The sequence below is a fragment of the Mytilus trossulus genome, chromosome 5 (genome assembly GCF_036588685.1).
Source record: "Mytilus trossulus isolate FHL-02 chromosome 5, PNRI_Mtr1.1.1.hap1, whole genome shotgun sequence".
Taxonomy (NCBI): Eukaryota; Metazoa; Mollusca; class Bivalvia; order Mytilida; family Mytilidae; genus Mytilus; species Mytilus trossulus.
This window is the reverse complement of record NC_086377.1, coordinates 58088742-58116200: the sequence shown is the minus strand read 5'-3', so window position 1 is coordinate 58116200 and position 27459 is coordinate 58088742. Positions and strand designations below refer to the sequence as shown.

General features: G+C 30.9%; 1 long non-coding RNA gene across 1 annotated transcript; it reads right to left on the bottom strand.

Moving 5' to 3' along the window:
* Positions 1 to 992: 992 nt before the first annotated feature.
* Positions 993 to 25750, bottom strand: LOC134718973 (uncharacterized). The gene is made up of 4 exons (XR_010107480.1): positions 25678 to 25750; positions 7473 to 7565; positions 3791 to 3930; positions 993 to 1228 (listed from the first exon to the last, which is right to left on the bottom strand). It is a non-coding gene; the product is annotated as an uncharacterized LOC134718973 (long non-coding RNA).
* Positions 25751 to 27459: the final 1709 nt, after the last annotated feature.

The following is a 27459-nucleotide window of genomic DNA, read 5'->3' as shown; positions in this document are numbered from 1 at the left end:
GAGAAGGAAACGGAAAGTACGTGACAAAACAGTATTTAATCACTTTTTACCCAGACACCAATTTTATCAAACATAGGAGTTATAGCTACAAGCTTTTGAATATCGAATTGTGGAACGTATTATCTATAAGAGGGTGTGGTTATAATCTAGTTACTAAGGTGAGTAATATGTGAGTATCGATTAACATGCCGGGTATTGCGTGCTCAGCAGAAGAAGTCAACGCGATTCCATCTTTTTTTACCATCTCTCAATCAATGTAAAAGAGGGATGAAAGATACCAAAGGGACAGCCAAACTTATAAATCTTAAACAAACTGACAACGCCATGGCTAAAAATGAAAACGTCAAAAAACAAACAATAGTACACATGACACAACATAGAAAACTAAAGAATAAACAACACGAACCCCACCAAAAACTAGGGGTGGTCTCAGGTGCTCCGGAAGGTTAATTGTTCAACATCAGTTAAATACTATAGAATTCTTTTATATCAATAAACAATATATATGTTTAGAAGCACAATATATTTTTTTTTGTTTTATTGATATTGTGCTGTTTGAAGTTTTGGTTAAATTTCAAATCTTTAAATAAATTTCAGGTCTGAATACATATTTTCTAAGATTGTCGTCGATGCGTTGAATAAAAGATGTTCTAGGTCAAGGTTTGATCGTCTTGGAATTTCAATATATGTTGTTCTGGCGTCAGTAACAGTATCTAATCACTTTTTTCAGACACCAAATTTATTAAACATCAGAGTTATAGCTACAAGCTTTTGAAGATCGAATTATGGTACGTATTATCTATAAAATTGTGTAGTTAGAATCTAGTTACTAAGGGGAGTAAAATGTGAGTATCGATTTACATGACGGGTACTGCGTGCTGAGCAGAAGAGGTTAACGCGATTCCATCTGTTTTTACTATCGCTCAATCAGTGTAAATTATTAAACATCAGTAAAGTACTATAGCATTCTTTTATATCAATAAACAATATATATATATTTATGTTAAGAAGCACAATTCATTTTTTTTATTTTCTTGATATTGTGCTGTTTGAAGTTTTGGTTTTAACTAAATTTCAGGTCTGAATACATATTTTCTTAGATTGTCGTCGAATCTACATGCGTTGAACAAAAGATGTTCTAGGTCAAGGTTACATCGTCTTGGAATTTCAATATATGTTGTTCTGGTGTCGGTAACATCTTTTACGCGGAAACCTGAGTACCCCAAACCTTTAAATAAAAATACAAATATTATAAAATGATCGAACAAAAAGAACAAAAAATCATTCGACAATACAGTATATACCAGCTACAACAACAACTGAAAAGTAATAACAAAGCTGGAATTCTCTATGTTCGTACAAGAGTTGATATACTTATTTTCATCATTAATAACTGAAATTGAAGAACACAATATCCACTACATCTTGAAGAATTACAGCACATTTCAGACAGTATGTAGCTAATGGTAGTATCTTTGGTTAGCTTGCTTGTTAGCTGAACCGTGAAGTCATTGTTAGGTAAGGTAAACTTCCCTCCTTTAATAGTAGACTAGCCCAACAGATAAACAAATCTGTATCTCTGTAGGGCTAAGCTACTATTAACGGAGGGAAGTTTACCTTACCTAACAATGACTTCACGGTTCAGCTAACAAGCAAGCTAACCCAAGATATCAACATTAGCTACATACTGACTGAAATGTGCTGTAATATTGTTCTACAGTTTGTCATACATATAAATAAATGTTTAAAGCCCAGGCCATATTTTTACTGTTGTTATTCTCAAATCATAACCAGTGTATATAAAGTGCGAATCCAGCTAGTTCATTTTTACTGTTATATGCGGGTATGTCTATTGTAGAATAAAGGATCAAGGCAAAACTGTATTTGTTTACGTTTTGAAAATATCAAGTTAAAGGATTTTAAGTTAAGTTTTAACATATTTTTATTGTGATATGTCTTTATAATATACAAACATAGCATTAAAGTTCAAATAAGTGTTATAAAAGCATCATAATATAGCATATCGATTATTGGAAGCGATCCATTTTAACTATAGATGCGATGAATTATCACTGTTAGTGCAGTCATTATTAATGTAGAATTTTAAAAGATGCGAGGAATTTTTATTGTAGAATTATGTGATAAATGCACTTGCAACAAATGAAAGAAAACTTAGTTGATGACTTAAGGATTTATGATACATGTATTTTCAAATTGAAAGACAAACTCCTCATTCATTCTTCATCAAATATATACTTTTCGAACTTGTAACAAAAGCGATTCTCAAAATGTCATATTGTATTCTTCAGATTACATTTCTCCTTGATTTTAACTTATATAGGGAATCACTGGAGCGTGACAGCTGCGGGCCCTCTTAAGCATTATAAATATATTAAAAAAGTAGCGTGGATTTTTTTTATCCCTTTTTATCCCGTCTCGTTTCGTTTTTGAGCCATATATAGATGTCGTATGACAATGAGACAACTATCCATCCGAGTCACAATTTATAAAAATAGACCATTATACGTCAAAATACGGTTTCCAACACGGAGTCTCACAACGAATAGAAAGTTATAAAGGGCTCCAGTGTAAAACCTTTTAAACGTGAAAACAAAGGTGCAATCTATATCAAGATGTACGTAATTAGTGGTGAAGTGTCATGGAAATGGATAAAAAAAAATAAGGATAAAGATCCCTATACGCTTTATAAGAAACTAAATGGAATACATTTGAAATAAATGTTATTTCTGTTGAATTTATTAGAGTGTTTTAAAACCAAACTTTCCTCCGTAAGTTAAATTTTATCAAATCTTTCTCTTACTTTATCTATTGTTTGAGCTAGTCTGCTAAATTAAGGCTTTACAGCTAATTTCCTAATGCATGTAAAGCAAAACTTTGGTTGGCTTGCTTGATTTGTTTGTATAATTGTTATACAAACTTTGTAAATTAGATTGACATTTTTAAACAATATGAATAGGCATAGTTTAACCTGTATTTTTAATATTTGAATTAAATTGGGTGTTATCATAATGATTATCCAATAAAAAAAAGCAAGCAAATCAACTAAAGTCTTGCTCTAAATGCTTAAAGAAATGAGCTGTAATAGATAAAAAAAAATTATACAGTGAAAATGCACCGCATATACAATAATAATGATTCGCTCCACAGTGAAAATGAAAAAAATAGTATCATTATTCGACAGTAAACATGACTAGCATTACGAAATCATCATAGTGGAATTTAGTTAAATATGAAGAAACTGAATGACAAAGCATATTCTACGTTATACAACTTTAATAATTGTATTAAAATGAATATTTTTACTGCAACAACATCTTACTTGTTAGTTATAAAGCACCTGCACGATCTGTTCGTGAAATGTCCTAAATATTCACCTATTTTGGTATATATTTCACAGCTGAATGGCTTTAGGCGCGATAAAACTCCGCTCGCATCTCTTACTTTGTTTTTTTAGTATTATGTATTTCTGAACATATACATTTTAACTAATTTTCTTCATTTTCTTCAAAAATTATAAAAAGTTCGTCTGTTTGTTTATCATTCTACATTAGACATTTATCGCATATACAGTAAAAATGATATTTTAGGATCCGCACTTTACATACACTGATAACTGTGTGTCTTAAAGGATTTTGGTTGTTGTTGTATGATTTGTATTAACATAATCAGTTAAACTTTTTCATTTGGTTTTTGCAGTTTAATCTTCTGTCCATAGGGAAAATTTTGCGTAAAGGCTTGACAAAAACAGTACAATCTCATTAAAACATACCTCCAATAATTGGTGTACCTGGTGGAACCGGAAGGGCAGCTTTGATGTTTTGGAAACTTGGATCATCAATGTTAATTTGACATTCAGGATTTCGTCTCCCAGAAAAAATCAGCAAAGTAATTAAAAGAAGTTCCATTTCTCTGTAAAAGATTTTTTCTACGTTATTTAGAATAGTTTTAAGATTTCTGATTCCTGGTCAAGATTTGACAACACCTTATGTCCTATATGTCTATCGGAACATCCCCTACAACGGTTTTTATTATGTGTTGAATTGTCAAGCAATGTTGACCTAAATAATCACTGTATATTGGTGACATTGTTTGTCGAAAGGCTGATCTCGTGTATACAAATTTGTCCAATTAAATTTACCAACTGAAGGATACATATCCCACTGATTCAAAATAATAAGTTTTTTAAAGGTTCGTTATGAATTGAAAGCGTATCATTAACCATGTTAACGTCACAGACAAGGCAGAAACAAAGTAACTGTCCGTGGCCACGTTTTGAGGTCAAAACAGTTGAAATCATGGCAATAAATCTCCTTAGTTATTTTTTAAAATTTACATAAGCATTTTTTTATAGGCATTTTTAAAATGTTTCAAAACTGCGTTTCAACTGTATATTAAAAAACTATGAATATAACATAACATTACTAGTAGTTGTTTAAAATTTAATGGCACTGCATAGATAAAGTTAAAAACGAGAGTAGCGATACTCCTCAAGAAGAGTTAACTCATCTAGTCAAATAAAAACAAAAAACATAATTTTGTATAGCCTTATTAAGTTATATTCCCACATTCAAATACGAGTAAAAATCAATAGCAACAAGTAACTATTTAAAATTGTTTGTTAATACGCAAAAGTATGCAGATCAAAACGTGATCAAGTGTGTAGTATAAAAAGTAGAAAATCAAAACTGTCAACAGAATCAAAAGGACCATACTACAGTTGTTGATTTATATGTAGTCTTCAGGATCAAATGAACATGAAATATTATGAGGGATCTGCCATTCGACACCGATTTCATCTATTGAATGTAGATATTCACAATTAGCTGAAAAATACATCAGAAACTTGAATTACAACGCGGTGACAGAGGCAATTACCCTTTATGCAAAAGTGACAAACACACTAATTATTTTTATCCATCTGATTCGTTTAACCTTTTCAACTGTTCCAGGAAAAGTTTGAGATTATGTTAACATGTTTAAACCCGCCACACTATGTATGTATGTGCCTGTCCCAAGCCAGGCGCCTGTAATTTACTGGTTGTCGTTTGTTTATGTGTTACATATTTGTTTTTTCGTTAATTTGTTGTACATATATTAGGCAGTTCGTGTTCTTGTTTTAATCGTCTCGCAATTGTCATTTCGAGGCCTTTTATAGCTGACTATGCGGTACGGGCTCTGCTCATTGTTGAAGTCCATGCGATGACCTATAGTTGTTAATTTCTGTGTCATTTTGGTACCTTGAGAAGAGTTGACTCAGTGGAAATCATACCACATCTTCTTTTTTTACATTAGAACCGCGCCAAATTCAACCATGTAGGACAGACAAGAGAAAAATGCAAATTATTAGTCCCTATGTTCATGATAACAGAAACATTATTCAAAAGAACTGAACAGATGCCTGAAATTAACATTGCATTCAATAGTCAAATTTAGAGTTGATAAAACGAACAGAACAGTTGTTACATGGAAAAAGACCTTACCTGAAATAAACAAACTTGTTAAACAAATGTAAAAATAATGTTTAGCCACAACTCCAAAAAATGTATTGAAACCGATGTCCGAGTTACCGATTAATGAATGGACAAATTTGAGAACCAATTCTGATTTGCTATGAAATAGTGATATTTATTGATGAATACCTCAGCTATCCTGTAACAAAAACCTTAACAAGTCAGATAACAAAGTGCTTTAGTCAAACTCTAGGATTGGGCTGAACTTGATTGTATTAGACTGGACTTAACTCTCAAGGCTAAGCTAGAAAGATCAAGCCTTTAATTAAAATACATCTTCTTCATTCTTTCAACTGTGTCGCCTTTTTTTATGAGGTTAGGGTATATGCTTATATTTTAATGTTTTCCGCAATGAAAACAAACTGATATGTTATGCAAAATTATCTTTTATCAAACATAACTGTTTGTTTTAGAAGCAATTTAATTTGTCATTAATTGTGTTTAATTCATTCTGTGTGGATACATTGTAAGACAGTTAATACAATTCGTCGTTTCAGAATCTAATGCATACTGTGTAATATGTTCAAAAGCGTACACCAAAGCGTTTTGATTGGTTTAAAACATTATAAACAATGGAAATTCCACCAATGACGTAACGTTATTTTCACTTTGGGGTACGAACAATGAAATTATCCATGATGCTTTAGATTTGAAACGGCCTATTAAAACGTTCAAAATAAAATAGAACAAGTTGATAAATGTGTTACAAAGATAACAATACACAATTTGTACAGGCCTTATGTAATACAATTGTTACTACGATTCTAATTATAACTTGATAGATAAAACATCTGTTCTGGAGGTCGAATAATGACACGATGAATAGACTTAATCAATCAAAAAGTGATTAAACTACAAATATGTATCAACATTTATATCAACAGTGGAATACCATCACTTAATACACTTCGGTGTTGACATGAATATCAATAATGTGGTCATTTTTATAAATATCCTGTTTACAAAACTTTGAATTTTTCGAAAAACTAAGGATTTTCTTATCCCAGGCATAGATTACCTTAGCCGTATTTGGCACAACTTTTTGGAATTTTGGATCCTCAATGCTCTTCAACTTTGTACTTGTTTGGTTTTATAAATATTTTGATACGAGCGTCACTGATGAGTCTTATGTAAACGAAACGCGCGTCTGGCGTACTAAATTATAATCCTGGTACCTTTGATAAATATTAATACTACGTCTTACATATGACAGGCAAATAATAAATTTAAATTATATTATTGAATATAACAGCATCAACAAACAAGAGGATCTAAAGGGTTGTGTCGCTCATCTTGGAATATTCAACAAAGGACACACGTCAGATGGATTCATGACAAAATTGTGTTTTGGTGATGGTGATGTGTTTGTAGATCTTACTTTACTGAACATTCTTTCTGCTTACAATTACTGTATCTCTCTCTATAATGATATGGCGGCCATCTTGATTGTTTGGCCGGGTCATCGGACACATTTTTTTAAACTAAACGAAGGACGACGACGGACGACGACGGACGACAGACGCCAAGTGATGAGAAAAGAAGTCCAATTTTTCGTCCAGTCTAGACTTTTCCAGAGATGTACTGTTCATTTATTTATTCGTAAATACGTAAATAGGTCATAATACATACACACATGTTGCGTTGATATACAATGCAGATAGGGGAGCGTCGTTTTACAATATGTATTAGTGATGATTATTCAGCTCTAGCATATGTTTTAGAATGTAAACTAGTGCACATAGCTTCTATCTCTATCAATATATTGGCTACCATTGCTACACTTTGTTTCGTTGTATTAAATATATTAAATATACACACAATACTAAATATTTGTCTGCATGTTATCACTTCTTATCAAGAACAATAAAATACAGAAATGTCAATGCATAACGTTCTTATCAATAAATCGTTAAAAATTATGAGACTGAATGTGCTTCTTACCTTTATATAATTCTCAGATGTGTGTACGTTACAATTAAAAACTATGTGTTAAATTCAGGCAGATAACCTTGCAGCGGCTACCGTCAAAGTGCACTGAAATAGTTAAGATAGCACGTACTTGTATATATTTAAATTATAATTAGATGATCGAACTTTCTCCTAACTAAATTTAAAAGAGGCTCTAAAGGGGTCCTGTATTTTTGTTCAAAGAAAAAATCATGTATATAAAAAAGTGGATGGTAAACTTACCTTATTAGATTGTTAATGTCTGTGTCATTTCGCTATTTGTGGACAGTTGTCTCATTGGCAATCATTTTTTTTTATACTTATGGTGAAACGCGATAAAAGTAATCTAAAGAAGAAAGGACGGTCAAACTCATACATCGAAAACAAAAAAAAACACCAAAAAAATAAAAAGACAAACAGAAAAAAATAATAGAACACAAGACACAACATAGGAAACTTATGAGTACGCATTTACTATTATATATGATTTACATGTTCATTTCAAATACAATATTTTAATATACCTTCAAAATAATTGATATGAGCGTCTGCACGGGTTGATCATAATTTATAAAGAAGTATGTAAAGAATGGTGAAATTATTTTAAAATAACATAGAAAAATGGATTTGAAATTAAAATAATACTGAAATGAAAGACTCCCTATCCACATCCTTATACAAACGTTGACAATTTAATCATCTGTAATTACTGTTCTTGAATACCAGATGAGTGGTTTGTTCTTATTATCAATTAACTGTCTTTTGTACTTGTAAACGTTTATAATTTAATTATCATACGTTTCATATTTAATTGCAGACACTTATCACTGAAAAAAAGATAGTAGGTTCATGATTGTGTTGAGGTTTGTAGGTAATTTTGTTCAGTAGCATGTTTATTTACCAGGCGCGGATCTGGCTTACTTTAAAAGGCGGTTCCAATAAATGCATTTCTGAAAAAGTGAGGGGTTCCAACCACATGTCCGCATACACAAGCATTAGTTGTGAAACAAAAAGGAACACGCCCTGGATCCGCCTCTGTTAACCCTTTTCATTAGATGTTGATGACATGTTGGTTTATTCTATGCAATATTGACCTTGTCTTATTGTTAAGTTGGTTGCCTGCATTCTATGTAATTCATCATACATTATTCAAAATCTTCTTTATCAACATAAAAAACGAAAAATACGTCCATAGAGATCAAATCTCCTCTCAAATATCATTCATTATAACGTTACAATTCCAGTTTGCACTCATAACCAACCAGAAACATTTTGATATAAGCCGGTTCTGAACTGCAGAACGAGAAAAAAAATAGATAACTAAATTGAAGAGGTCATAAGACGAAGAAAATTGGTAATTAGAACGCTGCATTTGAAATGGAAGAACATCGATTTCTCACTGTTTGACAACACGTGTTCTCCATTTTACCGTCGTAGTTTCAATGTTTTTAAACAAACAATCGGTTAACTCAACTTTGGAAAACTACGAATTATTGATTAATTTTCATTTAGTTCTTCGTCGAAATGTATGTATGCTGATTGTAGTTTGCTACCCGTCAAATTGGCAATGTGTATTCATGATAAAAATGTATTACCAGGCATGCATACCAGGTCTTCTTATTTTTATGCAACAAACAATTCCTTGTGTAGACTCGGCATTGTTGATGGTACACGATTGAAATAGATCGCGTATGACGAAAAAAAAGTAAATTTAAGATAGGGGCGGGAATTTGGCTTTCAATTTTTTAAGAAATTCAAAATTATAATTCGTCTATACGTAAAGTGTGACACTCTACATATATAAGGCATTGGATTATAAATTTGTAGTGATAACTGACATTGTTGCATATTTTAACAACCCACGCCTCCGGAAAACACATGTTCTTATTTTGAAAAGGTTTTAATAATGTATAGAGACAGTCCAGAGGACATTTAATATACCAAAGAGTCCATGCTAACTTTAGGAAAATAGCAATCAAGCAAAGCTTCATATCGGGTCATATTTACCATTTCACATTCTACTGACTCAATCGAAATCTTAAATTGTGCATGATAAGCAAATAATTTGCAAGTTAATTCTTTACATGATACAATGTTTGACTTGTAGAAATTTTAAGTCTCTTTATTCTTAATTTGCTGTCAACTGAAATTAGAATTTCATGTCACGAGTATAAAATTAATTGACAAATCATCAGCAAATTTGTGGAATTACTATTAAATGTCAGATTTGCTATTTAAGACTTAAAATGACAATGAAAATTATTAATATTTAGATAAGTTGTACAATCACCAAAATACTGATCTCCGCGTAAAATTGAAAACGAAAAGTCCCTAATCCAATGGCAAATCAGAAGCTCAAAACACATCAAACGAATGGATAACAACCTTCATATTTCTGACTTGGTACAGGCATTTTCGTATGTAGAAAATTGTGGATTGAACCTGGTTTTATAGCTCGCTTAACTTCTCACTTGTCGCATTTAAATTGCATGAAACTACTTGGATGCTGATTTACCACGTTCTTTTATAGATGCTATGTCGGGATAAACTTATAACAGGTGCTGTAGTCGACATATTTAAATGACAAATAAACCACCTCTGTAAAATGTGTAAGGTGCAGTCAATTCTTTACCATAAGTTTTCAAATTTATAAATTGCTATTAATCTATTACCCTATGTCATAATATACCTTGCCCCAAACATTTAATCATATCTCTCATATCTATTAACTCTTTTTCATATATGGTTTGTCTATAGAGTGTTTTTGTTTTATCATGTAGTTAATATTGTTTTCTCATGCAAATATCTTTTATCTGTAATTATTTATGGATTATCGTTGATCATCTAATTCATATAAGGTTGATTTTCGCGCTTGAGTTGGTATGGCGAAAGTTGGAAAAGCAATCGAGTTAAGATGACTAATGATAATCTATTTATAGATATTTTATCGATGACGACGTTGTTCATGTCATTGACAACGACCATGTGCACCCTAAGTGTCTAGCAATATTTTTTCATATCACTCTACTGTGCTGAGAAAGGAAATTGTCAGTCAGAAAGATCAAAGGAAAATTTCTTTCAATTGCGATCAGTATTGTTACTAAAAAAAAATTGCAGTAAATATAATGTTGATACACTTATTGAATCATTTTGGTTTTTGTAAGCCCAAGTATCAAAAAAAAACAATTCAAACTTATTTTCTTCTCCAGTAGCAACTAACAGACGGACGGAGAGTGATATCAATATCTCAGATGGCTTTTTTGGTCAGATTAACTTATCGAATGTGATAAAAATGTGTGAAATCTTAAAACGATAGTATAATCTAAAATATACATTTAATTTTGAGCATGTATCTTGATAATATCTTAGCACTGATTTATGACAATGGCCGTTGGTTTTTCAATTGTCCAAAAATTGCTTTAATTAAGTGTTACAGGTATTATGACGAGTAAATACAATTCGTTTACATTTGGTGTAAGGTAGAATTGTTGAGTCCTTTCTACAGCTGTAACATTTCCAATAGTGTCACCAGATGCAAAAGTGTGTCTAACAACAATATGAGTCGCTCCTTTGAAACTTGGAACAGTATCGTAGTGAAATAATTGGCCAAATTGTAAATAAAATATATTGTGAATTTATTTAAAACTAAATGATTTTGATGAGGAGAACTTTCAATAACTTTAAAATAGATCGAAAGTTGTAAATTATAAATCATTATGATGCAATAGCAGTTTGCAAGTTGTTACTTTTTTTATTTTAGTATATGTATATTTTGATATATGTTGATACCTCTAAACTGATTATCTGTTGCAAAGTATCGCTGATGTGAGACTGGCAGATGGGCGCATTAAATGTCGTAGTTTTCTAATAACTGACAACGCTATGGCTTAAAATGAAAAAAATCATACGGACAAAACAATAGTACATATGACACAACATAGAAAACTAAAGAATAAGCAACACATACCCCTACAAAAATTAGAGGTGATCTCAGGAAGGGTAAGCAGATCCTGCTCCACATGTGGCACCCGTCGTGTTGCTTATGTTAACACAAATCCAGTTAATAGTCTAATTTGGTAGGTCACATTCATGAAAGGGAAGGGGATTGTAGTTACCACGTAAGGAACATATCTGATATCATTTGTGAAATTGTTATTCCATAACGGTCAACCAACTCGTGATGGCGTTAGTAAAATGTATTTATTTAAATTGACACTCGTCGTGTTGCGATCATGATAGTCCATGTTTAGAGGTATGTCGATGATTACGTACTTAGCAATAGCAGATTTGTAAAATATCTTTCTTGACATAGATAAACGATAAGGAATTGTAAATTATAATTGTCTCCTAAATACCTATCGGGATTGGAAAATTTTAAATAAAACATAGTTTCTGTGACAAAAGGTTTGTATGACCAAAATCTCTAAAAAAGCAAGAACTTTGAAGAAAAAATACAAAATACAACCGAAAATATAATAATAGCTCAACGATATCAAGAGATTTCTCTTGTTTTCGGGTAACCGGTTATGCCAATACAAATAACCAATAGATTGACGACCATCAAATCGTAATAACGGTTTTTAAAGGGACTATACCGATATAACCAGACAAATCTGAATCTCTATTGAAAATACATAAACAAGAGGAACGAACACCCTCAATTTATGATTAATTGCGATAATCAATCAGAGATACAGAATTCATATTGTACGATTTGATTGAAAAAAGGCCAATATGGGGCTTAACCGAATACACGTTTTTAGATAACTAGATGCGTACTAGGATTTTAAGTGTCAATTTGTTATTCACAATGACAAACAAACCCAAAGAAAACGTAATCTTTCAATCTAACCATCAATGGGGACATTATCTTACCTAATTTAACAAAAACACACGACATTTTAAAGCGTGTTTATTTTTTTGTTACCTGATCATTACATGCATTCAATATAACATTCTGTGTGTGCTGTTTTAATCGTTTAAATCAACATGTTGATTCATTCAATATTGAAAAGAATAGCCAGTTTGTTGTTTTAACGATACGGTAACGCTTTCTTTGTTAGTAAACATTTTAAGGGTTTTGTTTGAAACAACAGTATTGAATTCGTCAAGTCGACAGAGGATTTATGACATTTAAAATGATTTATAGCTTTCAAACTTGCGTGTAACATAAAATATTGCATGTTAACTTCGCAAATACAAAAGCAATGTTTGTCATAAAGATATGCATCTTAACAGTGAATATAACATGTCTTTTAAAACTTGTTTTAACAGATATGTGAACTAATACTTCCCCATCATTAAAGGCACAAATACGTCTGTGTTATATCTTTCGTTCATCTTTAAAATCGAATATGTTTATCAGCTTTAACCTTTAACATGTGTACACAAATATGTTTTTTGTTTTATTGGTAACTGTCACAATGACTGGTAAATAATTCTTCTAACGTAATATACACTTTTTTTTAAATTTCAAATGTATTTCAGAAACAAGTGAATTTAAAGATAGTTAAATACTTGTTAACAAAACTAAAAGTTGTATATTTGGAGCTTAAATGTATAAGTCGTTTTAAGAATAGGAATTACTTCTTTTCAGACATGAATTGTCATAGTCATGAATAAAATGTTTACAAAACTTTTTTTCTTAAAAAAACGAAATATGTTTCACCCTACGAATTGATTGCTTTGTATCTGTATATGTACACTTTTGGGAGTTTATAATCCAAAATGCTCCCTTTTATTTTTTATCAAATCGCAAACATTGATAAAAATGTCGTCTGACGAAAGCAATTTAGTACCTTGTTTTATGATGATTTTATTGTTTTTCATAAAAAATAAGTTAAATTTTGGGTAAACTTCTATATCATAACTTTTAACCGATTGAAATAGAATTGCTATAAAGACAAACGGTATACAATTTACTATCTACAACCAAACCTGTGTCCGTTATTTCAATCACCTTAGAAGGTGAATTGAATTGGTGTGTCATAATTTTCTATGATCAAGGTATTTCAAAAGATATGTAATACACGAAAATATGTATTCGAGATGATTGTAGTCGATCTTCTTAAGAAGAAGTACAATAGGATATGTTTGGAACGATTATCATAGATTTTCAAACGATTGCAAAGTTACTGATGTTAGCTCACTATCTTTAGAATATTAGTTCGTTTCTTAATCATTACACCAAGGAGGTTATATGTGAAGGAAAGAGGAAGAACGGCGTTAATTACACATAACATGTTCCTTCCTTTTCTGTAAGTGTGATTAAATTATTTCAGATAGATCTGGTCGAAAAAGGAGTGTTTTCTTATTTACTCATCCGAGTAAGAGCGGAAAAACCGGAACCGAAAAAATCAAATTTTCAAAAAATGGGGTCGTCGTTCATTTAAGCTCACAATGTGCCTTCGAAAGTTGCTGAAATTTTACAGCTATTTAGTTTAAGTACAGCTTATTTGAAAAATGAAGGTTACCGATGAATTAAAAAAGATATTTCATTTTTTTTTTGCTTTCCTCAATTTTCTATGATATTACTTACCAATTAACATGGGTAGCATCGTATATACTTTAAAGACGATATACTTTCGAGATTCGCGCCAAATTATATTGCTTGATTAACAAGACAAAATTTAAACTGATGTCATCACACGGAACAGCCTGTAACATCATAGGACCGTATCAAGTGGGTGATACAACTTTCGATTCTTTAAAGACAAATCCCTCTATTGTTTATGCGCATATACCAGCGCAACAGTACTATGCCGTTAGCGTTTTATGACGTCGTGGTTTCCGCGAACTCGAAACGTTAATGAGAGTTATTCCTCTTTGAGCCGATGGATAGAGTGACAAACGTTTTGATAAATAGATTTTCCGAGATGAAAATGAAAATTGTTTTTATATAATAGACATGTTCCAGAATTGGATATATAAATTAATTATGTGAATTAAGTGTGTCTGAAACAAACAACAAAACAGCAAATGATAAAATGTATGAATAAACAGAGAGTTAACTATACAGCAAACTAACAACTGTCAAGAAACGAAACAAAAATCTGGATACTCGACAACAAGATGGAGGGGGATAGGACCTTTATCGGGACTCTGGGATCGGGTGTTTTAAGCTCGGGATTTCGGGATACGGGAATCCTTTTTAACTTTACTTTATTTAAATTCGGGACCCGGGGATTTCGTTTTTTTTTAAGTCCGGGATTTCGGGATTGGCCAATCATATTATAATATAAAACTAATTTCCATACTTTGCTACATGTATGGATTTATATGTTCTATAAAGACAATCTCTTTGGTAGCCTAGGTTTTAAATTGTATTTATATTTCCACAAATCAGTAAGAAAGTACGAAAATCATCAATCATGTCATCAAAATTCTATGTATCTATAGAAATAGAAGCCTTGCGTTCCTATATGGATATGGCAAATTGCACATACGTCTTGTGAATGTGTAAGACGATAACATTTTTACACGAATATAATATTCAGATTTCTGATAAGCACCAACAAATCAGTAACCAAACGATGCATACGTGTAAAATAAAGTCCTTCTAGAGAAGTTAACATTTACGCTTCTAACATTGTAGGTTTTTGTATTTGACCACTCCCGAGTATGATCCGATTTGCCAAACTGTTATATTTATGTACTAGGTGCGCAATTTTTATTTTATTATAAAAAACAACATAAGCGTGTCTGTGTTTAAAAGTTGTCGGAGTGATGCATTAAAGAGTAATGCATATGCAACAAGAATGTGTCCAAATTACACGTATGCCCAACTCACACTATCATTTTCAATGTTCAATGGACAGTGATATTGGGTAAAATAATCTAATATGGCATTAAAACTAGAAAGATCATGTGACTGTCATAAGCAACATGTTTACTAAGTTTCAAGTTGATTGGACTTCAGCTTTATCAAAAAACTACCTTGACCTAAAACTTTGACCTGAAATTTGCACTTTCATTTTCTATGTTCAGTGTACCTTGAAATTGGGGTCAAAAGTCAAATTTGGTCTTTAAATTAGAAAGATCATATCATAAGCACCAAGAACTTCAAAAACTACCTTGATTAAAAACTTTAACCTGAAGCGGGACAGACGGACGGACGGACGAACGGACGCACAGACCAGAAAACATAATGCCCCTCTACTAGTCTATCGTAGGTGGGGCATAAAAAATCAATAGTTGATTTGAGAAAAAAAAGTCTGACTAGGTTCCATTCATAATCATGATATGACAACTGTATGAGTATATTTAGACCGAGTTTCTATCAACATGACGGAATATTTTGATATGATAGATGCATATGGATGAATGATCAAAACAGTAGTATGTTAAATAGATCCCGTTAACACTTGCACGAAATTGAATCGATCTTTTAAGAGCATCTCTCATTTACGATCTTTTTAGAACTTGTGATTTTAAATTTAATATACATTGCAATCCTAAAATAATCGCATTTCGTTAAAAAAACCCACCTCGCAGACAATAGAATAAGGAAATATTTTGTTCATTAGATGTGCTTCTGCATTTATTAATTATCTTTTTGATTAATATGTCATAAATCCTTTTAAAACAAAGAAATGTCAGAATAATTTTACTTATAACGGTCATTTTGTTTGAAGATGAGGAATTTACAGAAAATAACAAGAAAAAAATAATAATAATGAATAAACACAATTGAAAAGATATTACTTGAAATGTGCATCGATTAACACACGTTTATTTAGCGAATACGGAACAAATAAGTAACGGTATCAGTCGAGCACTGAAACGGGTCCTGTCCAAGGTCAGGAGCTTGTAATTAAGTAGTTGTCGTTTGTTTAAGTGCTACATATTTGTTTTTCATGTATTTATTTTTTGTTCATAAATTAAGCCGTTATTTTCTCGTTTGAATTGTTTTTCATTTGTCATTTCTGGACCTTTTATAGCTTTATACGCATTATGAGATGTGCTAATTGTTGAAGGCCGTACGGTGACCTATTATAAATAGTTCATGTGTCAATTGGTCTCTTGTGGAAATTTGTATTATTTGCTATCATATATTTATCTTTCAGAAAAAATGCGCAAAAGAACGACGCATACATTTTTTGTATCTTCATGTTCTGTCAAATCATTTGAGTATACGGATGAAACTCTGAAATCAATTACTTATAAGAATATATTAAACTGACCATGCGCAGATTTATTTTCATATCTACATAACATATTTTGAATTGTAGATCGAATTATCTAAGCGTTTAAACTTAAACACAGATCAGGGTTGCGTTCAATTTCGTAGCGGCTACATAGGGCTACGTAGATTAATGACTATTGAACATGTACCTAGTCTAGCTGCTACATATATATTGATTGCAACTAGCCTAGCTACTCGTTCATACGATAAACATCTATGTAGAACTACGTATATAGATATCCGCTACGATATGAACGGAACCCGGTTCATAAAAAAAATCAATCTTTTTAAAACTACATTTGGAAGTGGTATTTTTAAGTCCGATTTTTCTGAGTCATATTTGCAATATCGGCTCCTCGATCTTTATTGTTAGGGGTCTTAGATTTCTATAGATTTTAAGTTATTATCATCAAAATAAAAAGGAACAACATTCTTAACCGCGAAATTAGAATTCATGATATCGAAAGCAAAGGTCTGTCTTGTCTTTCAAATATACTTTGACTGAACTATGAAATAATATAAAAAATGTATTCACTATTTTAAGAAGAATTTCTGTTCAACACATAAGCACTATAAATAAGTTGAACAGAAATGTTGTTCATAGAAGCATGATCCATTTGCGTGTACATTTGTTCAACGCATTGTTTTCCAACCACCGCATTTATATTACGTGTCTGTGAAACTGACTGAAAACTAAGTACTATCACGTGTAAATTAATATACATTAATAGTAGTTGAAAACAAACAAACAACATAACAGCAAATAACGAGAACTGTGTTGTCCGTAATTTGTATAGGAATAACGCCAAATCCGGCGGAACGGCTTTCGACGTAATATTAGAATTGGCGCAATGTATTCCCGCCATTTCAAATTGTTTACCCTTTTGTAGAAATATCTCTTTTTCCATTCCGGTGACCCCATCGTTATTATTTTCCACTCAGAAATTGGTAATGTTATCAAAATAGTTTGTATTAACAACTTGGTTAACAGAACAAACAAGTTTTATGGGAAACCAACTTTTAAAAAAAACATTACACTGATATTGACTAGAGGTCCCGATTTCCAAATTCCATGAAAAAGACGGCGTTTTTTTCTTTTTTTTTTTTGCCCAATTTTTTCTATTCTTTGTTATTTATTTTGCCCATTATTCTGCACTTACTGTTCATTATTCTCTACTCTGTAAACCCCATTCAGACTCTCTTACATACAAGTTTTTCTGTTGTTTTATTATAATACAATTACACAATGTACAATGGTTTCTTTAACATCATGTGTTCAATAGTGAGTTTTGATTTATCATTTTGGCAATGGATCTTATAACACATGTTTTGAGAGAAAAATAATTACAATTCACACCGTAAAACAAGAAAGTAAAACATGTTAAATAAGTTTGTTTACAACAGTTTCATTTAATGTCTACAAGTCATGACTTATTTCGCTATCTTAAATTTAAACAGGTGTTTGTATCGACAGTAACCATATTTTGAATGTTCTATGCTTTCTCAAGAAAATACTATGGGAAGGCAAGTATTATGTAGACGAAACGCGCGTCTGGCGTACTAAATTATAATCCTGGTACCTTTGATAACTATTATGTGCGTAGCTGTATTTGAAATACCTAATTGAAAAGGAGTGTTGTTCTAATTTATATTTTTTTTCTGTGGGTTATGCGGGTAAAAAAAAGTGCCGTTTCCGGGGGAAATACTATTTTTTGGAACACCCCTTATCAGGTTGAGTATTGTTTTTGCACTGCTCTAATTCAAATTGACTAGCTTTTTAAAAGACAGGTGTACAGTTTAAAATTAAACATCACATAATTGAAAATGCCGGACAAATTGCAAGGGTATAACCTTTTTTTTGGGGGGGAGTCACATTTAGGCCATAGGAAATTTGACAGTAAATTATGCTCTCTATATTTTTTATACGATTAACATTGGCACGTTTATTCTTTCCAAAACTATGAAATAATAATCAAATAATCAAATATGACTTTTAAATATTCGTAATAAAATCATTGGATACAAATTTTTCAATACAACCAACCAGGGGAATGTCAAAATTTTACCTTTATATCACATACAAATCAAAATAGACGAACATTCAAACAATAGCTTAGCTCTTTTCTAATCCAAACATTGTATTAAAAGAAATGTAATCTTAAAATTTAAACAATGTGATATAAATGTCTTGCTTCCAAAGCGCTTTTTTGAATTTTCCCTCCTCAGGAGCTTAAAGTCAAAATATTCAACAATGATTCAATCGATTTAATAATTTGTAACAGAAGCAAAGCTTCAAATCATTATGTAGGGATAACTCTACCTCAAGAAAACATTCATGTATGTTGATTTGTTGTTCAATGACAAACTTTGAATGCTATTTTTAAACATGGTTTAAAGACATTACAATTCTTTCTTTTAATTTATTTGTTTTTTTTAGATTGACTTTTTTATATTTATGAATCACAAAATCAGTACTGTACTTCCAATATAAAAAAAATCAGAAAAAAAATTGAAGTTTTTTCTAATCAATCAGTAGTGTATTTTGAAAGATATTAACAACTGTTTCCTGTAGAAATTCGCATATACACTAGAATTTACACCAATGATATTTATAATAACTATCAATAGATAGGTCCAATCTTTTTCGGCTGCATTTGAAAAATATATAAACAATATGTTTAACATACAAAATGCAATGATTGGTTCAGTCTTTCAATAAATACTCAATTGATTGACAAGTCACATGACAAGTGACATGGCAGATCACAATTAAGTCAATAAATTCTCCATATATTGACAAGTCACATGACCAGTGACATGGCAACTCACATGATAATGTCAATAAATACTCAAGAAATTGACAAGGCACATGACCAGTGACTTGACAATTTAGATGGCAAGTTAGATGACAAGTCACATGACAATTGGTAAAACTATAGAAAAAGATGAATACACTCCTGTCAGCAATGTGTTTTTGTTTTTATTTGATAAACAAGCACACAACTTGGTAGCAATTAAAAAGTTCTCATACTCGGTATTAAATTGAGGCGGAGAACGCCATGTCTATTGTTTCTTTGATATGTAGGTCTAGGGATATAAAAAATGTACCAAATCAGAATAAGTGTTTAGTGTTATTGAGAGAAAATCATAAATGTATCTGAATGTGAAATTAAATTATCTGTCTTTTTCAATCTTTTTATTTTTGAGAAGTGTCTGACGAAACTTTGACTCTTATACATAATATGTGAAATTATAACAATACAATGGAAACTGTCGGGTTAGTTTTGGTTTATTATTAAGTCTTTTTTTCATCTCATGATATAAACATATTTTCTTTTTTAAACATTATAGCTTTAGAGATTTTTTTCTCATTTCAACACATTTAAAGATCAGAATAGAACTAATATACCAAATCATACAGCACATGGTCATTATGTCGACAGTAAATAAAGCTGTATGGAATAATTACAGTTTAAATGCACAGGGTTCGGATTCGAATTAGCATATAGTTAGTTCTGATTTAACACTAACTTAATGTATAGTTTGTTTGAATATCTATTGTTCAGTGTAAAAGTGTTTTTGTAGTTGCTCATAAGAATATGAAAAGAGCAGAAATCTATAAAAATTAAAAAGAAACATAAACGTGGAATGATTTCCAATCACTTTTTTCAGAATTATAGGTTAAGGCATTGAAACATTTGAAAGATATTATAGGATAACTGTGAAAAAAAGGAAACTAGATGACTCAATTAAACTCTGTTCATGCTCTATTCCGCCATTGTAATTTGTTTATCTGCTTTGCAAGATGCACAGTAATACTGTTTCTTTTGCGTAAAGAACGAAAAATATTCCAGATGATCCTGTCGTGCACAGTGAAGTTAGTATGAAACATGATCTTTACTAATTATTGAGAGTTGTCGCTCTTTTCACTAATTTTATTTTACAAATATCGTTTCTGAACGTCGGTTTACTTTAAAATGTGTCCCATTTTTTTAATTATAGAATCAAAATTAAACAATACTGTTTTGTCTGTTTTGGAAAAAGAGTCCTGCAATTGATATATAGGAAGGCAGCCTATGATGGTATATTTTGTCGTTCTTTGGCAAAATGAGTGAACAATCTTTGACTAGTCAATCAAGATTTAACTATTCAAGGTAAAAAAAACATAAACAGTACATATACGGATGAATGATTAATGTTAAACGTAAAGTGGCGTTAAATAATATAACAGGATAACTGTGAAGTAAACATCTATTTCATCAACAAAACATGGATATCGTTGTTGAATTCGTGTTATGATTTATAGGTTAGCAACTCTTTTTCAGTGATAATATGTTAATCGTTGTCTCAACCTATTTAATTGATTGATTTGTTTTAAGAGCAGTGAAAAGATATGTGAAATCCTTTAAAGAGTAACAACCAAGACGAGGACTTTTTGTGTGAAAGCATTATTGACTCGCTTTGATTCAAATTTGAGGAAAAAAGTTTTTGTTTTAATTAACACTATTTTTCTTAATTAATGAAACAAGGGTTATCACGCTAAGCGCAACAAAATGACATAAAGCTCATAAAGTTTGCAAACTTACATACTAGAAATATTAAGTTAGATATAATTTTGAATTATGTGTGGATAGCGAGGAATAGATTAAGATATGAGGCAGATATTTAATTTCGGTAGTACTCACAATCTCAAGTTCATTTTGGTTATAATGAGATATTAGCACTCAGTGAAATTTGGGTTAGTGCGTGGCATGACATCATTAATTTATTTGAAAGTGTAGGTAAAGAACTTTGCAAGATGCTGTTCTTTATATCTTTGAAAATCAACTTGCCAGTCGCTGTTAACAATGAATACCAATTAGAATACCGACTGCTTACTGAAAAATAAATCCATAAAATCAAACAAATTTCTTATTTATAAGACATTCAAGCATTTTTGTAGTATCATCTTTGGTTTATTTGATGTGGGATCTTTAAAGTATTTCTCACTAAAGTGAGATTTTACATGACCAAAAAAACGAGGAATGTAAATCTAAGTTTCCGAATTTTTTTGTAGAAAAGGTTCATTTTAATAAGATGATGTATCATTCTTTCGACTTACCAGGGCAAATAAAAGTGTTAAACGAGGAATTGTTTGATAAATGATGTAAATTTAGAAGGATAACGAAAACCGATTTTGTAATAGATAGATTTTTAGTTGTTTTTAAAACACCCGCTTATTGATACTGTTGATTTAATATACATCATCACTATTTGTAATCAATTGCAATCTTTAAGTGTATACAGCTTTTTTATATTGTATTTACTTTCAATTTAGAAAAAAAGTATAGCCATTTTGAATTGCAAATAAACACTTTTTAATACAAAAAGAATGATTGACATCAATGTGGAAAGTGGACTAAGATAGCGTTTATCACATTATATATATATTTCTAAAATTGATCTGATTATTTATTTCTAATCAACTGCAATTACGCCTTTCCGTTATCCAAATTATTTCATAAATAGCTGTTTTATATATAAAGATAAAAAATCTACTTTTCAAGTTAGAAATAAGCAAAACAAGGTTGAAGTTTCGTTGTTTCCTTGCTTAGTGTTTGATTCTGGTAAGAAAACCTTGCAGCTCATAAGAAAACTGCGTTTTGAAAATAATTTTGTTTGAGATTTATAAGGACTTTCGCGTTTCATATTATACAAGTTATATATTCTTTCAGCCAAATATTTCTTCGAATTGTTAAGCATTATTTTGAAGCGTGTAAAATAGGACAAGATCATACGTTATAAACACAGCACACTTATCTTCAAGTCAGATTTTTAAAGTACTGATTTGGTTTACTGAAATCAAAATTTACGGAAGGCATAGATTTTTATCATTTTCCAATGGGTTTGGCAGTTATATTCGCTCAATTTAAATCTGTCACACGCTTGGCATGAAATACGACCCTGGCGTCCAAGGTCATGTTAAAATTGATGACACATTTATTGCTAGCTTGAATATTTTTACGATAATTCTAACTTTTTTAATGTATTTCACTTAGAAGACATTAGAATAAATATATGCACGTATCACAGGTGTGTTATTTCAGTTAATTTATAAGTAAATACACAAGGGATTTCAATACTTGTGATATAGATAGAAACACAACCACATATCATATATATTACCTGGAAGCATCATCCTAGTAAGGCAGTAAATCATATTTCTGAAAAACTAACAATTTGAAATGAAAAATCATGAATTTTATTATAAATTTTGCTAATAAGTCTCCACTTAAAGATATAGATATCAAGACCCAGGAACGGGCAGTTCTCATTGTTTAAATAAGCTTTATTCAAAGTCAGTTCAGCTGGATGCATCTTTTTATTGCACATGCTAAGGTCATCATTATTGAGAGCCAAAATAGCATACAGGAAACTCAATAACCGCAAAATGATAATCAAGGCGTATACCTCAAAAACAAGCACACGGACCATTAATTTGTTTCTGCTCTTCTAATTCCTTTATTCAAACACTAGCAGTTTTAAAGGTCATTCAAAAAAAGGTTTTTATTTTAAAACAAGAACCCTGTTTCAAAATAATCTCAATTTATTGTTTGACAGATCAGATTACTAGATTACTATACTTATAATTAAATTTAAAGACTAAGAATACATGGTCTTAGGGAGTCGATATAATGCCACAACATGTCTCTTCTTTAGTAAGCGTGAAAGTTATGTTGAATTGATTTCAATAGCTCTTCCATGAAACTCTATTTCAACATTTTTTTTATGTAAGGAGCACATCCCTGAAATGAAGACCGATTAGTGTGACATGCTACATCCATGTAATCATCCTTACGTAATAGTTAAGATATTTTTACGTTATTATGATAGTGCAGATAGTTTACTATGTTACAACTGAGAAATTGGAACTTAAACTATTTTCTATCAGCTTCTAGTTATATGTTGTCGATCTCTTTGTTCATAACGACGAAAAGAATATGATATATAATAAGGTAGATCTTCAATTTTAGGTAGAATCTATAGTTTCCAGTCACATTTATCGGATTTTCTACAAATTCATATTTTAAAAGATAAGCCGCGAGCCACAATGTGACCTTATTTGGCGAGAGACCCCATCGAAAGAACTAAAACGCTTCACATTGTGTTGAACAGCTGATAGTTTACGATTGTATTACAAAGAAAACACGAATATCTGTACATCGTTCAATCGTCTTTTTCGCCCCTCCCCCGGCCCTCCCTTAAACCGCCTTGACGACAGCAAGCTTGATAACGTCCCCTTACAGATAGACTCGTCGCTGACAACTTCCCCTCAGAAATTAAAGTCGATCACAAATCCCTGATGGTAAATACCACATAATATCTTAAAAGGTTTATTGTAATATTATGTTCAATGATTTAATCGCTTTGACGAGATACAACTATAATTTTACAAATAATATCCATAGTTTCAGATAAGATAACGAATTCGTGACTCTTTTCTGTAGCTAAACAAAAAGAAAGTATAAAGGTTTTTAATTTCTGAGATTAAATTTCGCATCCATTAGATATAAACCGAAGACAACAATAACGCATTTGTATACCAAATTGTATGACCGATTTAACTAACACTATATATAACATAGATATGATTTATATACCTAAAACATACTTTTATTTAAAAAGAAAGAATTAATCAAAGTGATTGTATTACAGAAACACGCACATTATGCTTTGACTCGGTACAAACATATGAAGTATAATGAATATCCTTCTTATGTCACGAATAGTATTGTCACATCATCTCTTGGTTTGAAATCTCTATAAAACAATAACATACCAACATGACGGTGAAATGAAATGTCTCTTATTAATAAATACACTGATTTTTCTGAGTGAAAGAATTTTCTTCTTTCAGAGAAACATAAACACGATTACAATGTCTTTCAAAGTGAGAAATATAAGGTACACTTATAATAAACGAATGACAAACAATAATTTAAAAAATGAAATTATACAATAACTTCTCATAGTCAAAATGAATTATACGATTTGCACAAAAGCCTACTTTATGAATTTGTACTTCTTAGAAAAATCATACGGCAGTGTGTGTTGATATGAAGTATATTTAATTTTGTGAACATTTAGTCAATATAACATGCTGAACCATTAAAAAAACTAAGATTGTTCTACCCCGAAGTACTTGTATTGGTTGTCCGTTCCATATTTGCACAAAATTTTCATAAGTTTAAAGCTGCTCTTCCGATTTGTGCTTGATTACGATTTTCGACAGTTCTGGTTGAAGTGTTCAAAATACTTAAAAATAGGACTGGTATCAAGTGAATACGTGTATTATAAAATCACAAGTCTATAAAAATGGTTAAAAAAAATCACGGCTGAACACAAAAGACGAAGAAAAGAAATTAACTGTCTAAAACACACTAAACAAGACTTAGCAGAACGAATCCAAACACAAACACTGGCTGATCGGATATGCCAGGATGTGAAGGCTAAAAACAGAAGATGTGGTATGATTGCCAATGAGACAACTATCCACAAAATACCAAAGTGACACAGACATTAACAACTATAGGTCACCGTACGGCTTTCAACAATGAGCAAAGTCCATACCGCTATAATCCTTTTTAAGACATAATACCAGCACATATTGCTTTTATTGAATATCTAGACAACTGAAATATAAAAAACACCATAATTCTCCTCCTGTTTATTATAAATGGTATTATAATAAAATCATCAAGATTCCAGTCCTATATTTTAGTAGTTTGGCTACTTGAACCAAAACAGTCGAAAGTCACAATCAAACACGAACCTGAAGAGCAGCTTTAAACGCCAAACACCAAAAAAAGAGGTGTCAATTTATACAAGTACCTAGTGGTGGTAAAAAATCTGAGAACTTTTGTCAGAGAGCAGTGTCAAACATAATATCCACACTGATCTGTGTCCACACTTGTTTAATTTTAAAAATAGTATAAGTTTATTTTGGTTGTAAAATTATGTAGCTTCGCAACCTACCTGCTTGTGTGGAATTAACTCGCTGCGTTAAAGACCAATTTCTTACTTTGGGCTGTCTGCTGCTCTATTGTCGAGTTCTTGTCTCATTCAAATTTTCATTTTCTATTTCACTAGTCATACGAACATGATTATAATGCAGAATATTATATGTAAGTTCTTGAAACAAATTACAAACTTCTTTGATTAGATGTACTTTTTAAATTTGTTTAATTCTCGGAAAATAAACAATAAATTTATGGCACTTATTATCCATTAAAATGAAAATATGGTTTAAAATGTTGTCATCCCGCAGCCATTTATAGAAGTTACCTTATTGGATTTAGCTTTCAAACCGATTCATACGCCTGAAGGTTTAAAATCGATATCAAATTTTCTAGCTTCACAAGACAAATGTAGGATGAGAAATCCTCTTTGTTTTGGCAATTGAAATATAAGTTTAGTTCAAACAAACTTCTTAACAAAAAATAAAAAGAAAAGAAATCGGTGACATGACCAATTTTTTTCCCCCGTACCTTATACAAATATTTTTAAATATTCCCACGAATGACGTTGCAGTTATATTCGTGGTATTGAAAGGAAGTGTATCATACTACAATTATAGCACACAGTCAAGTTTAAATGTAATTTAATCACTCTTTCGCCCTTCTTTACGTAGTTTATGCAAGTTTCAATATAAATTATATGTACGTTCACATTGAATGATTTAGAATACTAGGTACACAGATGTAATTTTCTCGTCTCCGATTTCTCTTAATTTATGATACATTTACCTTTTCTTTTGTGCTAAGTGAAAGACTTAAAATTTTATTCTGCTACTACGTATTTTATTTGTAATATTATCGCTATGGCATGTATATACAACCATTAAACACTATATTACTAAGAATATTTTAAACAGTTTATAGTTACTTTATTCAGCAATATAATTTGAGATATTCGCGCGATTTAGTCATTTTTACCATATACTATGAATTCAAATGTTTCATCAAATTATTTAGATAATGCAATTTTCGTATTATTAAAAATGTCTTGTCTGATATGCATAATTCAAATCCGAGTATTTTAATAAGTAAAGGTGTCTGTTGTAAAATAAAATAAAAATATGAATGAGATAATGCAGAAAGTTAAATCTCAAAAATAATGAACTCTGAGGAAAATTTAAAACTGAAAGTCCCTAAACAAACTGCAAAATCAAATGATAAAACACACCTTACACGTCATATACAATGAATTGTAGATTTATTTATGTAACTTATTGTTTTAGAAGAGCAAATACTAAATATTTAGTCCTATGAAGAAAAGAATGAAAATAAACAATTTTTTCGTGCAATCAACTGTGAATACATGATAACATATTCATATCTTTTATATTCTTTATATGTAATAACTATACACTCATCACACCCAAACAGTCAAGACAAATTAAAATAACGTTGTTATTTCATTTCGAGCAAACATATTTGTTTCTTGTTCATTTTTTTTACATAAATGAGGCCGTTAGTTTTCTCGTTTGAATTATTTTACATTGTCTTATCGAGGCCTTTTATAGCTTACTATATGCGGTATGGGCTTTGCTCATTGTTGAAGGCCGTACGGTGACCTATAATTGTTAATGTTTGTGTCATTTTGGTCTTTTGTGGATAGTTGTCTTATTGGCAATCATACCATATCTTCTTTTTTATATATTTTCCACTCCTTAAGATAGTTAAAAGTTAGAATAATTTTCTATGTATTATTATTTTTCTGTTTCGTATAAACAGATTTGACGCTAATTATTTGACG